At 46.5% G+C, this 14,670-nt stretch overlaps 1 long non-coding RNA gene across 1 annotated transcript; it reads left to right on the top strand.

The window, feature by feature from the left end:
* The first annotated feature begins 2,813 nt into the window (after positions 1 to 2,813).
* Positions 2,814 to 7,590, top strand: LOC109318662. Its single transcript, XR_002103299.1, has 2 exons — positions 2,814 to 3,064; positions 5,617 to 7,590. It is a non-coding gene; the product is annotated as an uncharacterized LOC109318662 (long non-coding RNA).
* The last annotated feature ends 7,080 nt before the right edge of the window (positions 7,591 to 14,670 follow it).

Raw genomic sequence — 14,670 nt, 5'->3', positions numbered from 1 at the left:
CGTTATTGGATATGAGTCATGCACACCCTTTATTTTTAACAGTCCTAGTAAAATATCCTGGGTCACTTGCAATCTGTGCTCTTTGGAAGGACCAAAGTTGGACCTGAGTACCAGAAGAGTCTACAGAGCTTGTCTCTGACGTGGTAAGACCCAGAACAGTTCCCAGATGCCAGAGAGAATGGTCCCATGACACTCCTGACCACCCTGTGCAAGACTGGGACAACTGCAGCCTGCTGAAGCCTCCATGAACCATATGGCTTTCTTGAAGGGAGGTGTCAGAGGGAGTGGAGCACTGTACCTGGCTGAGGTGCTGTGTTATTCAGACCCCACAATGATGTGTTAGGAGTGAGAGTCCAGGATTTCATCTGTGGCTGCTGGGCTTGGTTTGAGCTCACTCTGTATATAAGAACCATGGACTTCACCTGCAGAGGGACCAGCATTTCCATCAGGGAAAGCAGACTCATGCTGGGACAAAGCAGCCTTTATCCAAGTTGTACCTGACTTCTGGTAGGGTTGGTTGGTGTAGCTTTCAGCCAGTATGATAAAGTGGCATGTGAAGGATGCCAGAACAGGGACGTGGGTAAGGCATGGCAAGGGGATGGGCTTAAGAGAAACTGGCACAGGAGAGAAGGGGCTTGATATCAGGAGACACTGCCCGGCTGAGGATCTCTAAGATTGAAAGAGTGTCCTTGGAAAAACTCTATCAGTTTTTTTTTTGTCCAAAGCAGTCACAACTGAGATGGGCAAGGCCATTGAGAGCAGACTGTAGGGTCCCGAGTGACTTAGTGACCTTCCATCTCTGCTAGGACCTGATATTGGGTTGGAGGGAGCAGAGGTGGCATCCTCCCCCCACAGGTTCCCATGAGGCTCCCCAGTTTAGTAGACTTAAGCACTACAGACTGCATAGTGCCCTGTAGGAGGAACAGGCCCAAGGGGGCCCTTTGGAGACCAACATGGCTCCTAGAAAAGACCCCAGGTTAGCTGTTCTCAGCCACCAGAGGTTGGCTCTGCAGCCCAGAATTGCTGACAGAGATACCCAGCCATTCACCAGCTGTCTAGGAGCTCCCGACACTCCCCAAGCAGAGAGTTGTTCCCAGAAGAGTCACTATATTGGCTTTGTGACCCTTCTGGGCAACCTGGTCCTTATAATGGACTGAAGAGCATAATGAAAACCCCTGCCTGCATTAGTAAGGAGGCAAATAGTGAATATCAGCACAATGCCATACACACAGATATAGCTCAGGGACACCCTAGGGCCATTTCTCTATAGTCTATGAGACACTGTATTCCTTCTGCGTGCTCTCCAGAACGGCATCCTAAAGGGTCTATTTCGGATCTGGCCTGGGAGTCCACATACTACAGTCCCTTTGGCCGTAGCATCAGTGGGCTGCTTTACTGTTTCTGAGGAATTGGTTCTGTACACGTAATTGCTTAGAGGTTAAGGGGGGCGGGGGCGGGGTGTTAATAGGCTAGGTTTTCAGGAGGGATCTGAATGAAAGATGTTTGGCATCATGTGCTCCAGGGCCAGGAGGACCTGCAAATGTAACAGGCAGGTAGAAAATGGAAACAAAGGTTCCAAAGAAAAGTCTGGAGATCAGAGTTGAAAGTGAGGAATGGGGAGGAGTGTAGTTGAGCCTAGGCCTTGGTGGGGAAGGAAGGGCCAAGACCCTGAGCTGTGGTGACAACCCGAGGGGAGGAGGCTGCAGCAGTGCTGGTTCCACTATCCTGTGACTCCCCTCTGGGGCCATGCACAGCACCCCTCTCTACAAACCCTCTCAGCATAGCCAGTCATAGTAATCAGGCGACAGCCTGTCTCTCAGCACCAGTGGCTTTCCTCCTAGCACTGCCAGACATTCATCAGGGACTCTCTCCAGGCGGCCATGTAGGCACAGTTTAGATTTGGCTGCAGAGTCCTATGCTCTGGGCCCTGCCTGTTGTGTACCACCCACAACTGCCAGAAGGATCCTTCTATGGTAAATACAGGTTATTACCACATCCAAGAAACTGCTGAGTGCCCTGAGATACCAGGAACCACCCAGTTCCTCCAGCATCTGGGAACCAGTCCCTTCTGCCCCACCCATTGCTCAGGACTGACTCCACTTCAGGGCTCAGTCCAGGCTGCAACCAGCCCAGCTACCTCCTTCCCTGTGGATGGCTACCTCCCTCTGTGCCCACCTCTTGCCACCTCTTTGCCAGCTGCCCTCAGGCTGTGCCCTGCCCTCCTCTTCCGCATTTGAACGGCTCTAGTCACCCACTCGCATGGCCTTGGCAGCCAGCACCGGCATGTGCAAGTTTGTCATGGAATTCAGTGTCTGCCAAGGCCTCTCAGTGCATCACATTTGTCCCTGGCTGAGGGTCTGGGGTTGTTGTGTGTGTGTGTCAGGGAAGCTATGCATGGTGGGACTGTGAGGGGTCACCAGCTTGGCTCTATGGAATGAACCAACATCATCTCCACACTCAAAAAAGGGCAGAGGAGTGCTTAGCCCTTGGGAGGATGATGGTGTTGGCTCCCCAGACCTGTGATCCATGATGGGAAAGCTGCCTAGTCTTGCACAGAGCCAGGGATGCTTTAGAGAGAGATCCCCATGTTCCCTTTAAAAGCATGGAGTATTTGTGTCTCTCCAGGAGGTAATTTCCCTTCCACAGAGCAGTGTTCCTCCCGCGCTGGCAGCAAACCTCCGGCAAAGTGTCAGCTGGCTGTACCGAGAAGCAGCCTGAGCTGGTAGAACATTAACCTGCCAAGCTGCTCTAATCCTTTAGCCATAACCCCTGCACCCCTGCACAATGCATTCATCAAAGACTAATGAGAAACACATTTCCTGGTCCTCAATGACCTGCAGCATGGACTCTGGACACTCCTCTACCCCCACTGCTTCTGGGCTTGGCTTCTTCATGGATGCAGTGCTGCCTCATTCCTGGCTAATAATGGAGCTCCCTGTCATGTGCATCTGCTTCTTGGAGAGACCACCAGCCTGGCTTCTTAGGGGCAGGATATGAGTTCCTGGATTTCATGGCCTGAGAATCCAGTCTGGGCTCCTGGTGCCCATGGCCCACAGTACAGGAGGTAAAACATGAATAGCACCAGCCTGCCTCTGAGAGAGAGCTGCAGGACAGGACAGAGAGGGGCCGCAGGTGGGGGGTGCATGCTGGTTCCTGGGGTTTTTGGTCTAGGAGCTCAAATGAAGCTCCAGCAAAAATACCTTGCTCTGGCCTGATTAGCAGTGAGCAGGCTGAGCCTGTGGCAGCAGTAGGTGGCCAGTGCTGAGAACTGGAGGCTTGTGTATCTTCCCATGATCCAAACTCATGGGATCCAACTCTGGACTGCAAAGACATGTGCACAAGTTTTAGCTTGGGTGCCCATGCTGTATGTTATGGACTCCTGACTTGGGGTGAGCAGGGCTCCTCAGCTGAGGAAAGACAGTATGGATGGGGAGAAGGGGGAATGTTCCCCATAGTAATAGATGACCTGATGGGAATATGATTTTTCCAAACCTTTTGGGGTCCCTGGTTTGGCTCTGGATGCCATGATTTCTTAGGCAGGCTTACACTGGGCAAAAGCAGATTCTGCCAGCAGTGACTTTCTTACCTGGGGGCTTGTGGTGTACGTGCCTACACTATGCACGTGTTAGGTCTAAACTCTGCACAACTCTGTGTGTAAGCATGTGTGTGCAGAGGTATGTAGAGCCCTGGCTGCCTTTGTTGCATCTGCCTGCTAACTCCTCCCTATCATAGGGAGGTAGGTATGTGCTGGCAGGCATATGTGCTAAGCCCCAGGTGCCTTTCCTGTATATGCTCATTTTCCTAGTAGCTCCTTCTTAGCTATGCAGGGTTCTTATGCACGAAAAGATGTGGATGCATTGATCCCCTGTTCAGTGACCTTCAAAAATGTTCAGTAAATTCGGCTTGGACTCAATGCCCCACCAGATGGCCCTTCTAGAGCATGTTGGCCATGCGCATTTGGGTTTAACTCTCGATTCCTGATCCTGATCCAAGGCAGGCTCATGAAACAACGCATTCAGTATATGTTACTGGGAAGGCAGCCACACACCCCAGCTTGAAGAAAGATGCTGGGCAGAGGCCAAGTCTGGGTGTGGAACAGAGTGGGGGGGAAGACATTACAGCACATTCCAGTAGAGATTTTTTAAAATTGAAACGTGAAACAGAGTTAAGATTGAGTAATGAAAGTGGAGAGATCAAGCAAAGAGGGGGCTAGCTTCTTGATGAAGGGGCTCCAGCTCCAAGCATGGTCAGGCTGCATGCAAGAGGGAGGCATGCTGCTGCTCTGGGCTACTAGTGCTGTCTCCAACCTGAGCTGCAGCCATAGCAGAAGTTGCCCTTGAGATGTGCAGGGGGAGGCACTGGACATTGGGAGACACCTCTGATGTCAAATGGGTGGGGTTGGCCTGACTTTGCTCCCAGGGATCATGTGGAAATATAACCTTCAGGAGCAAAATTAGTTCGGTGTTGACTGCCAGGAACCCAATGACAGGCTATAGAAGTTGCCGAACCATGATTCTTTGTGATCATCACCATCCCACTGCCACTGGGATAAATCCAGAGAACTCCTCAGATGCCAGTGGACCTGGCTGGTAAAAATCTCAGGAAAAGGGTAGACTCTTTCAAAAGCACTGAACCCATCCCCTCCTGGCATCTGACCCTAGCCCAGGACTGTTCACTGGTAGCATTTTAACCCTGTTCATGCAGTACGCTGTTTAGGACAGTGGCTGTCAGTGTAGTACCCAGGACAATGGGGATCTGATCTGTGACAGGGGCACCTGGGGGTCACCACCATACATTAATAGTGGAATTTCCAGCACCATTTGGTGAAAGAACAACCTCCCCGTGGCACATACCATTCCCTAAGCTCCACTGCCAGCTGCTGTGGAACCACTGCTGCTTGGATGGGGTCAGCTCCTGGACCTCTCTATGTGGGCAAGTACAGCTGGTCAAAAGTTAAAGCAAGTCACCAGGAGGAAGTGCAATGACAGTGCAGCTGATAGGGCATGGCTAGACCTACAGGGAGAAATGCATTTCCACTGTAAACTCATGGGAGCAATCTGCAGCTGCACAAAAGCTGAGCAACCTTAGAGCCTCAACAGTAGGACAGAGGTTGCTAATTATAGTATTACAGTCCCATACCTAGGCACCAGCTGAGATCAAGACCCCCTTGTGCTTGGTGCTGCACAAACACAGAATGAGAGACAGTCTCTGGGCCCAATTATTTATAGCATAAATGGACAAGGAAGGGATCCAGAAATCCCACCCAAGGAAGGGTGACATGCCCAAGGTCACCCACTGGGCCAAGCAGGGAACAGAACCTGGCCTGCTAGTTCCCAACTCTGTTTCCTTGTTACAAAACCACATCTCTTTGACCTAGGTCCTGACACCCAAAAATGTTATCTGATTGTTTTTATTTTGTCATCCAAGTTCTGATTTTACTCCCCCAAATACTGGATAAAATTATGTGCTTGCATCCATTCCCTTCCAACCTGCTCATGTCCAAGGGATGAATGATAGACAAGGGCCATGTCTCAGTCCACCACTCACTGTCCATACTCATCTGTATAGTCACTTTTGGCTCATCTGACTTCTTTCCCCCATCTCTTTCTTATTTAGATTCCTACATGGAAAAGAATGCATACTGCATTATCCTATTACCACTCACCTACTGGAGGCTGGGGGGGGCTAGGCCTCATGCAGGTCTCTGTCTCAAGGAAGAATGTCTTGAATTTCCAATTCCAATATATCAAACAGGTTATTGCCTATTGATGTAGCAGTGGGATGGGGTAGAGAGAAAAAGCAAGGAGGCTACATGCATGGGACACATACAAAAGCCACTCAGTTCCAGGTCTGATAGCATGCTTAAATATCCCAACAGCTGATAAGCTCCAGGGCTTCTGATATCCTGCATAGCACAAGCTGTGTTTTTTGGAACCGTACCTTTAAGTGTCTTAGCTTCAGAGGCAGGAAGTCTGGGAACAGGCAAAAGACGCTCATGGTCTGTTATGCAGAGGTAGCAGGAATTGGACACTGAATGAAGTCACTAGAAATGAAAGAATACAACCTGAGTGCAAGGATAGAGCAACCAAAAGCTCTCCCGGTGCTGAGGCTCTGGAAATATGACAGAAAACCAGAAGAGATTTATGTAGTGCTTAACTCTGTATCTGCAAACAATGGTGCCTCTGAAAAAGAAGAGTCGGGAGGCAGCTTTATTTTTAATAGCTGGTTCTGACGCACTTGATGTATTTAGCAGTTCTCAATTAACTCAGGCAGAGAACATTAACTGAAGCTAGAGCAGAAATGTGAGGAGGATAGCATGCCGTGGAAAAAGTGACATATAGGAGAGGGTGGATTTTAACTTGAAGATACAAAAAGGTGAGACTATAGGGCTCTGTGGCGGGATAGCCAGTCTTGCAATGTTAGAGGGCTAACTGAGAAAATGCAGAGATCACTGGGGGGGCTCCGAATTAACCCTTGCCAAAGCAGTTAGAATTTGCCAATTACCCAGTCCAGACTGAAGCGACTGCAGCTTATGCTTGAACACTGTGATTGAAAATCCAAAATGCTACAAGAAAGAAAGCTAAGGCAGAAGGCATATGAAGCTCAAAGTCATAGTAAAGTAAGAACAGCACATGGAACTATACCCACGGTGACAAACAGCAAAAACCTGGACAATGCCTGACATGGCAAAAGACACTAAAACTGCAGCGGACTAAATCATTTTGCAATAACATGCAAGAGCCAACAAAACACACACAGCATGGATAAGGAAGACAAGAACCACACCAAGGGAATTTGACCTAAAAGCAATAGATGCTGCTTTGGCAGAAGGTGACCAGACTGTTCACTTGAATGCAGCTGAGACATGGAAGCCACAGATGGCAGAAGGTAATAGATACAACTTGAGGCTCATCGGTGTTAGTGCATCCCGTTAAAGTAGCAGCATTTAGTGAGATCTATGGTCAAATAAACACTGGAAAAGATAAGATTTGTAATAGCACTGGGGAAGGGTGCACCAATGCTGGGAAAAGTGTTTTAAGCCCTTGATGTCATCAATAGGTGCATGTGCTTAGGGGAGGGACAAGGACCAAAACAGTTGAGGAAGAGTTTGGGGACATTTTCCAGGAGATAGGAAAGCTCTCAACAAAGTACAGAACTGAGCTGAGAGACCCTAGGTGTATTTCACAGGAATGACAATACTGGACTGTATGATATAAAGGTTTCATGTACGTTGCAGGACAAATAGGACTTTCCATCAAGCAATGATGTTTTAAAATCATATTTGGTGTCAGGAAATATCACTGCAACTAATCCTAAGTATTACAGAAGAGGCTACAAAGTTCTCAGAAATGCCCCTCAACTGTTCATATTCAATACAAAAATATAAACCGGCTGCTGGTCAAAAATTTTCCTTCCAAATTGTTTTAAATGGAAAAGGTTTAAAATTGTATCTAGTCTACAGAAATGTATAATTTTTCATTGGAAAACTGTCAAGTGAAAATCCAAATATCCTACCTGAAACATATTTTGATTTGGGATTAAAAGTCTAATTATTTTAACTTATGCCACAAATAAAGAAATTCATTAAAATGTTAGGTGGTTTTTTTTATTTTTGATGAAATTTTCCAAGAGGAAAAAAGTATTTTAATCAGATATAATACTTGCTGTTGCTCCAGGAACTCAATTTAATGACTTACACATGTTTTTTTAGATTTGTCTTTGCGAAATTCCTTTCTTAATAGAGCTAATTAAAATATCCATAGAAAAGCTTTCCAGGAAAAAAATCAGTTTTGCTGAAGTCAAAATGTTTTACAGAAACATGCTGATTTTGATAAAAATTTTCAAGAGGAAAAAAATCTAAGCTAATCACTTAGACTTCATCATTTTGTTTCAGTAACGTCAAAATGTTCCATTTTGATCATGTCAAAACATCAATCTCATTTCAATAAGGTAAAAATAATTCATTTTGACTTTATCATTCCGTTTTTTATGGTATTAAATGATTAATACAATGTGCCATACTTTAAATAAATATTGTATATCAGGATGCCATCACCTTATTGCAACAAGATCATCTGATAATTCCAAAAAACATTCTGGTGTTCCTGACCTTTTTTTTTTTCTTTTTTATTAATTATTTAGTAGGACATTTCAATCTTGTCTTTTCTTTCTGATTCAAAACAAAAGCAAGTTTTGAAATTTGGAAATTTCCAGAATAGAAAGTCAGGGTATACTTCTAAACCCTTGGGAAAAGCAAAAATAAACTCCCCAGCATTATGGCACTTTCAACAGCTCTGGACAACCAGAAGAGCTCAGGCTGGGGACCACTGAATGGGTCTGAAGCTTCCTTATTCAATAATCCCTGATAAAGGAAGGGCATTTTCATTCACCCTGTGCCCTCCTAGTTGTTCTTGTTCTCTTGTGCTTCAGCTATCCAAGAGACAGTCCTAGTGAACTGTACTTTGATCCAGTTGTTTCTGTATTCACTCCAGTATTCACTACAACATTGATCATTTGCTGTTTGATGACAAAAGAACTTATTGGAGAAAATTAAAGACTTCTAATTTGGGGAGTTTTTTTGTGACATTGCCCAAGAAAATACACAGGCAAACATCTCACATGCATCTAATCCTACTCTGAGGTCCAGCTCAGGGCTCTTCAGTGTCCTTCAGTACTGAAATGTGGCATTATAGCATCATAGAGTAGCAGGGTTGGAAGGGACCTCTGGAGGTCATCTACTTCAACTCCCTGCCTGAGGCAGGATCATCCCTATCCATATCATCCTATACAAATCCACTACCTAACCTTTCAACAAACCTACACAGTCAACCCTAGCACAACACAAGACATAACACCCTATCCTGCCACAGATAAATCAGGGTGACCACAGTAGCCAACATCCTGGTACTGCAAACGTTGTTAATATATGCTTAAGAGACCCCAAGAAGAGGCCTAGATCCCCTGCTACAGAGGAAGCCAACCCCCCGCCAAGTCCATACCAATCTGACCATGGGGTAAAATTCCTTCCTGACCCCAGATATGGAGATAGGTCAGACCCTGAGCAGAGGGGCAAAATCCTCGAGCCAGGAACCTCTGGCTTCAAGTTCCAGCAGGAGCATAGATAGGCACATCCCCGGCTTTGGCTCCAACTAACACCCGGTGCCTCTGAGAAAAGCTTTAACAAATCTGAACACATATAGCAGTGTGGGGGGAGAGGGAGGAGGAAGGAGGGAAGGAGGGGCAGTCTGTTCTGTGGACAGTGGTCCCTCAATTTGGGTATGAGCTCTATCACAGCTCATTGATGGGCTATGAGGTAACTTAAGAGCCACAGACCTGTCCACAGAATTTGCCAGTCTTTCCACAAGGGAGAGTAGGCCGTAGGCCAGGATTTCGCTCCTTTTCTTTCCTCCTCTCTCTCTTGTCTGCTTCAAGGGCAAGATGCTGTACCTTGAAGTGAACTGTCCCTTGGCTGGGGTTGCAACACCACCATTGGAGTCTGTTAGCACAGTCTGTTCCACTGCCTCGCCGTTCTAACTGTGAAAAAGTTTTTCCAAGCAGCCAATCAAAACTATTTTATGGCAACTCCAAGCCATTGCTCCACATCCTACTCACTTGAGAAAAAAAGAAAACATGTTTTTATGGCACCCCGCAAATATTTGAAAACTGCTATCATGTCCCGTTAAGGAACTTACTGCAATTTGAACACAGGTAGCTCCTTCAGCCTCTATTTTTGCCACCTACCTCTGGATCCTCTCTAATTTCTCCACTCATCTTTTAAAACGTGGAGTCCAAAACTATACACAGTACTCCAGATGAGACCTAAACAGTGCCAAGTAGAGAAGCATCACTTCCCATGTCTTGCCCCTAATGCTTTGTTTCATGCATGCCAAAGCCACATTTGCCGTTTGTGAAGCTGCGTCGCGCTGCAGATTCATACTGAGGCTGTGATCTATCAAGACTCCCAGATCTTTCTCTGTAGTGCTGCCATCCAGCCAGATGTTGCCAATTTTGTATTTGTATTTTTGATTATTCTTGCCCAGGTGTAGCATCTTTCATTTGTCAGCATTCAACTTCATACTGTTAGCTGGAGCCCAGTTTTCCTATCTGTCAAGATCCTCCTGAATTGGGCCCCCATTCTCTAATGTGTTTGCAATCATTACCTGTTTCATGCTGTCTGCAAACTTGCTCTTAGGAAGCTTCTGTGCCAGCACCCACATCATTAAAAAGCATGTTGAACAGCTCTGATCCCAGGACAGACCCTTGTGGGACTCATTTTGAAACCTTCTGTTATTCTGGCATAGATCCATTTATAATTACCCTCTGCTTATGGGTATTGATCCACTTGCCTATCCACCTTATGGTAGTTCTGTCCATCTCACATTTCTCCAATCTCTTTACAAGAAAGTCTTGTAGTATTTTGTTAAAACTCTTGCTGAAGTCCAGATGTACTATATCTACAGCATTCCCTTCATCCACCCAAGTAGCTTCTTTGTCAAAGAAGGAAATCAAGTTTGTTTGACATGTTTTGTTCTCAGTAAATCCATTGTGGTTGCTTGTGATCAGCATTTTCTCCTCCAGATGTTTGCTTCCCCATCTCGGGATCTGGAATTCTATCGTATGGTGATTGCCTCCACCCGAGTTGCCCATAACCTTCACATCCTTCACCATTTTTTCCTTAATGGTCAGAAAAGATCCACAGTAGATGATCACCTAGTTGTATTTTAAACCTTCTGGAAAATAAATTTGGCCACTACGCAAGTTAGGAACCAGCTCCATACATTTGGCTGTTTTGTTCTTCCACTAGACGCACAGAAAATTGAAGTCCCCCACCAGTACCATCTCATACCTTTTGGATGGATTTGTCACCTCCTTGAAGAGTACCTCATCTGTCTCCTCTTCTTGATTTGGTGGCCTATAATAAATCTTTACCATTATATCAATGCCACACCTTTCATCTTCACCCAAATGCACTCTGCTCTGCTATCTTCCTCCTCCTGAACCAGGGAGAATGTGTATATGCTTTTTACCATACAAGGCAACACTGTCATCTTTTCTCCCCGATCCTGTCCTTCCAAAAAAAAAGTGCAACCCTCAGTGTTGATATTCCAGTCATAAGAGCTGTCCCACCAGGTCTCTGTGATACCAATCAGGTAATAGTTCTTCATAGGCTGCAGCTTCCAGCTTATCCTGCTTATTCCTCATACTTCTTGCACGTGTACACATACACTGGACTTATTCTGCATTTTGACCTATTTAAAAATGTTGGTGTCCAGTTAGTACTCTGGCAGGCTGATTGTAAGAGGGTGGTCAGGCCCTTTAATTGGGGCAGACAGCCCTTGGGTAGAAGCCCAGCATTGGGGATTAAAAACCCAAGGAGAGAGCAGAGCAAGCAGCTCCAGCTGCGGAAGGAGCAGTTTGCGGTCAGGAAACAGACTGAAACCCAGGAGCTAGCTTGGTTCTAGGAATGGCCAGAGCTAAAGGGCCCTCTCTTGACACCTGGAGAAAGGCCAAAGGTTTTTCTTCTGTTCATTTGTCTGTTGTTTGGGCAAAGATCACTGTTTGTATTACAAGGACTGACTGAGGGGCTCCCAGGGGAGCAAAGGTAGCCAGCTAGCATCCCTTGGGGTGCTCTGGTGAACAAACATTCCCCCAGATACTGGTGGTCACCCCGATAAACTTATAGGTGGCTATCAGATCGCCCCTGAAGCTCGCTTATGGACAATTGTTTGGACTGTATGAGGGGCATGGGGGCAGCCAGGCACATCAATCTATTTACACTGATGGACTCCTCCATAAGAATGCAAGTGAGAAAAGGGAAAGGGGATGTTTGAAAGCTCGAACATGTTTTATACCTCATGGGAATGTTTTACATTTTTGAAAAAGCTGGACGGGATATTGTGGAACTAAGAAGAGGTGCCTGGCAGGCCTGAGGACTTTACCCTGCTGAATACCAAAGACCTATTGCAAAGAATGAAAGATGAGAGTGTTTCTCAAAGGAAATGCTGCAAGAATCCCTTGTAATGGGAAATATTACAAGAGCAGCTTGGATTGCCAGCTCCCCTTTTAATTGTTACTCTGTCTGATACAGCATGAGGCTTGGCAACCCCAGAGTGGGTTATTAGGTTAATGGCTCTATCATTGCCATGTTAGCCTAAATTCTAAGTCAGGCAGAAGGCTGGGTAGATTTGCACCTTGTAGACTAATTACATCAGAGATACCTAGCATAAGCTTTCATAAGAACTGGCTTACTCCATCAGATGCCAGGTGTGCCTGCACATGCATTTAATATGCCTCAATTTTCTGCTAAGAAAATTCAGGCTCACTAAAGTGCTCCTGATCACACATCTACATATGCACCCCTGTTGGGAACAAATTTGCTCCCAACCAGAGCGGTTCAGTCCAGGGCTGCTTGTGCCTGGCTTCCCTGCTCTGCCCCCCTGCAACAGCCAAGGGGAGCTCCAGGCTCTCCTGGGTGCCAGCCCTGGGCTGGTAGGGGGCACAGGGGTCAGGCCTCTAGTCTGGGAAGCAGGGGGGTGGGGAAGGGGGCAGGAGAGGAACTGCCCCAGAGCAAAGACAGCTCCCAGCCGTGTGGAGCTCAGGATCACAGCCTGACTCTGTGGCATTGCTCATACCTGAGCATGGGAGTAAGCAGCACCGGAACAGAGGATGAGACACAGGAGGAAGCAATGTCAGGACTGGGGAGGGGGAGGGGGAGATGTGAGAGGTAAGGAGCACCAGGACCAAGGGAGAGATGTGGGGGGGAATGGTTCCCAGTCAGCATCTACATGTGCACTATTGTGCAGTAGCTAATGCACCATAAATCTAGTGCCTGTATTTGTTGGTACTAGCAAACAGTGCATTAACCTAATTTACTGTGCAGTAAATCCCATGCATGTGTAGACACTGATGCTTTACTGCACATTAAATTAACCTAAGGTGCAGTAAAATATCTTGTGTAGATGTACCTGTTATGCATCTAATGGAAAAAAAACTTCTACTTATGGAAACATAGATTCATAGACATTAGGGGCTGGAAGGGACCTCAGAAGATCATTGAGTCCAGCCCCCTGCCCAAAGGGCAGGAAGTCAGCTGGGGTCATAGGATCCCAGCAAGATAAGCATCCAATTTACTCTTGAAGGTGTTCAGTGTAGGTGCTTGAACCACCTCCGATGGCAGGCTGTTCCAGACCTTGGGGGCTTGGACAGTAAAGAAATTCTTCCTTATGTCCAGCCTGAAATGGTCTTGTAGTAGTTTATGACCGTTTGACCTCGTCATCCCTTGGGGCGCTCTGGTGAACAAACGTTCCCCCAGATCCTGGTGGTCACCCCTGATAAACTTATAGGTGGCCATCAGATCGCCCCTGAGCCTGCGCTTTTTCAGGCTAAAGAGCCCCATGGCTCTCAGCCTGTCATCGTAAGGTCTGTTTTCCTGACCTCTGATCATGCGCGTGGCTCTTCTCTGGACTCTCTCAAGCTTCTCCACATCCTTTTTGAATTGTGGAGCCCAAAACTGGACGCAGTACTCGAGCTGCGGCCTCACCAAGGCTAAGTACAAGAGGAGAATGACATCCCGGGATTTATTTGCTTGAGAAGCATGTATGGATGCAAGCCAGCGTTTTGGTTGCTTTACTAGCCGCAGCATCGCATTGAAGGCTCATGTTCATCTTGTGGTCAATGATGACCCCCAAGTCTCTTTCTTCCATGGTGCTAGCCAGCATAGCACTGCCGAGCCTATAAGTCTATGCATCAGTGATTTGGCTAATCTACAATGTACAAATCTATACTGCCTTCTACCACTGCAGCCAGACTCAGCAAGCCAAGCTGCTAGCTTAGATGATAGAAGCCCCAGAACAGAGATCCTTCAGATGACTATCTGAGATGCCCTAAGAACTGTAATGGCAAATAATTTACTAGGAATGGCGTACAGAGGTAGAACATATTTTAAGGCAGAAACTATGGAGACAATGTTTAGATGAAGCTCTGCATTTTCTGACCACACCATGTTTCACATTGAAAAAACTTACATTGTTCTTGTAGCTAATGCTCTTTGCATTTGCTCTAATGCACCACAACTCATTGCTGATGGTGTTCTTTAATTTCCTTCCACATAGGCTGTTAATACAGTGATCCACTGTGTTCCTCTTAGCACTGGCTCCACTCCACACCACACCACACCCCATGACTCTGCATCAGTGATTCTCATCCAGGGTGCTGTGGCTACTTGGGGTGCCTTGAGATCCTTTCAAGTAGGGTGCCATGCAATGTTAGCACTGCTAGGTGTGCAAACATAATTCACATGATAAACCCAAAATTTCAAATAGGGATCCATAATGTTAAAAACATTTTGACCTGTTGTGATCTTTCAGAGTTCTTTACAACAAAAGAATTATTTCTTTAGTAAGAGCTGGAATTTTCCAATGGGTGCCTCAAGTGTAACGAGGGATGCCTTGAGTTTAAAAAGGTTGAGAATTACTGCTCTTGGGAGTCTGGTGGCAACCACAGATAGTCCCATCATACTCTATCAGGATTAAGGGCAGCCTGTGCCCCACAGGACCATGAAAGGAGAGGCTGCTGGCCCTTACTGCAGTCCTTGCACAGTCATACAGGCCCCAGCACACTCCTGTCCTTATTTGCCACCTTGGTAGTGGGAAAGCGAACTCTTGCATAAAC

This window comes from Crocodylus porosus, unplaced genomic scaffold (genome assembly GCF_001723895.1).
Source record: "Crocodylus porosus isolate Cpor-Errol unplaced genomic scaffold, CroPor_comp1, whole genome shotgun sequence".
NCBI classification, from domain to species: Eukaryota; Metazoa; Chordata; order Crocodylia; family Crocodylidae; genus Crocodylus; species Crocodylus porosus.
Note: the sequence above shows the minus strand (reverse complement) of the source record. Positions and strands in the feature narration are given on the sequence as shown.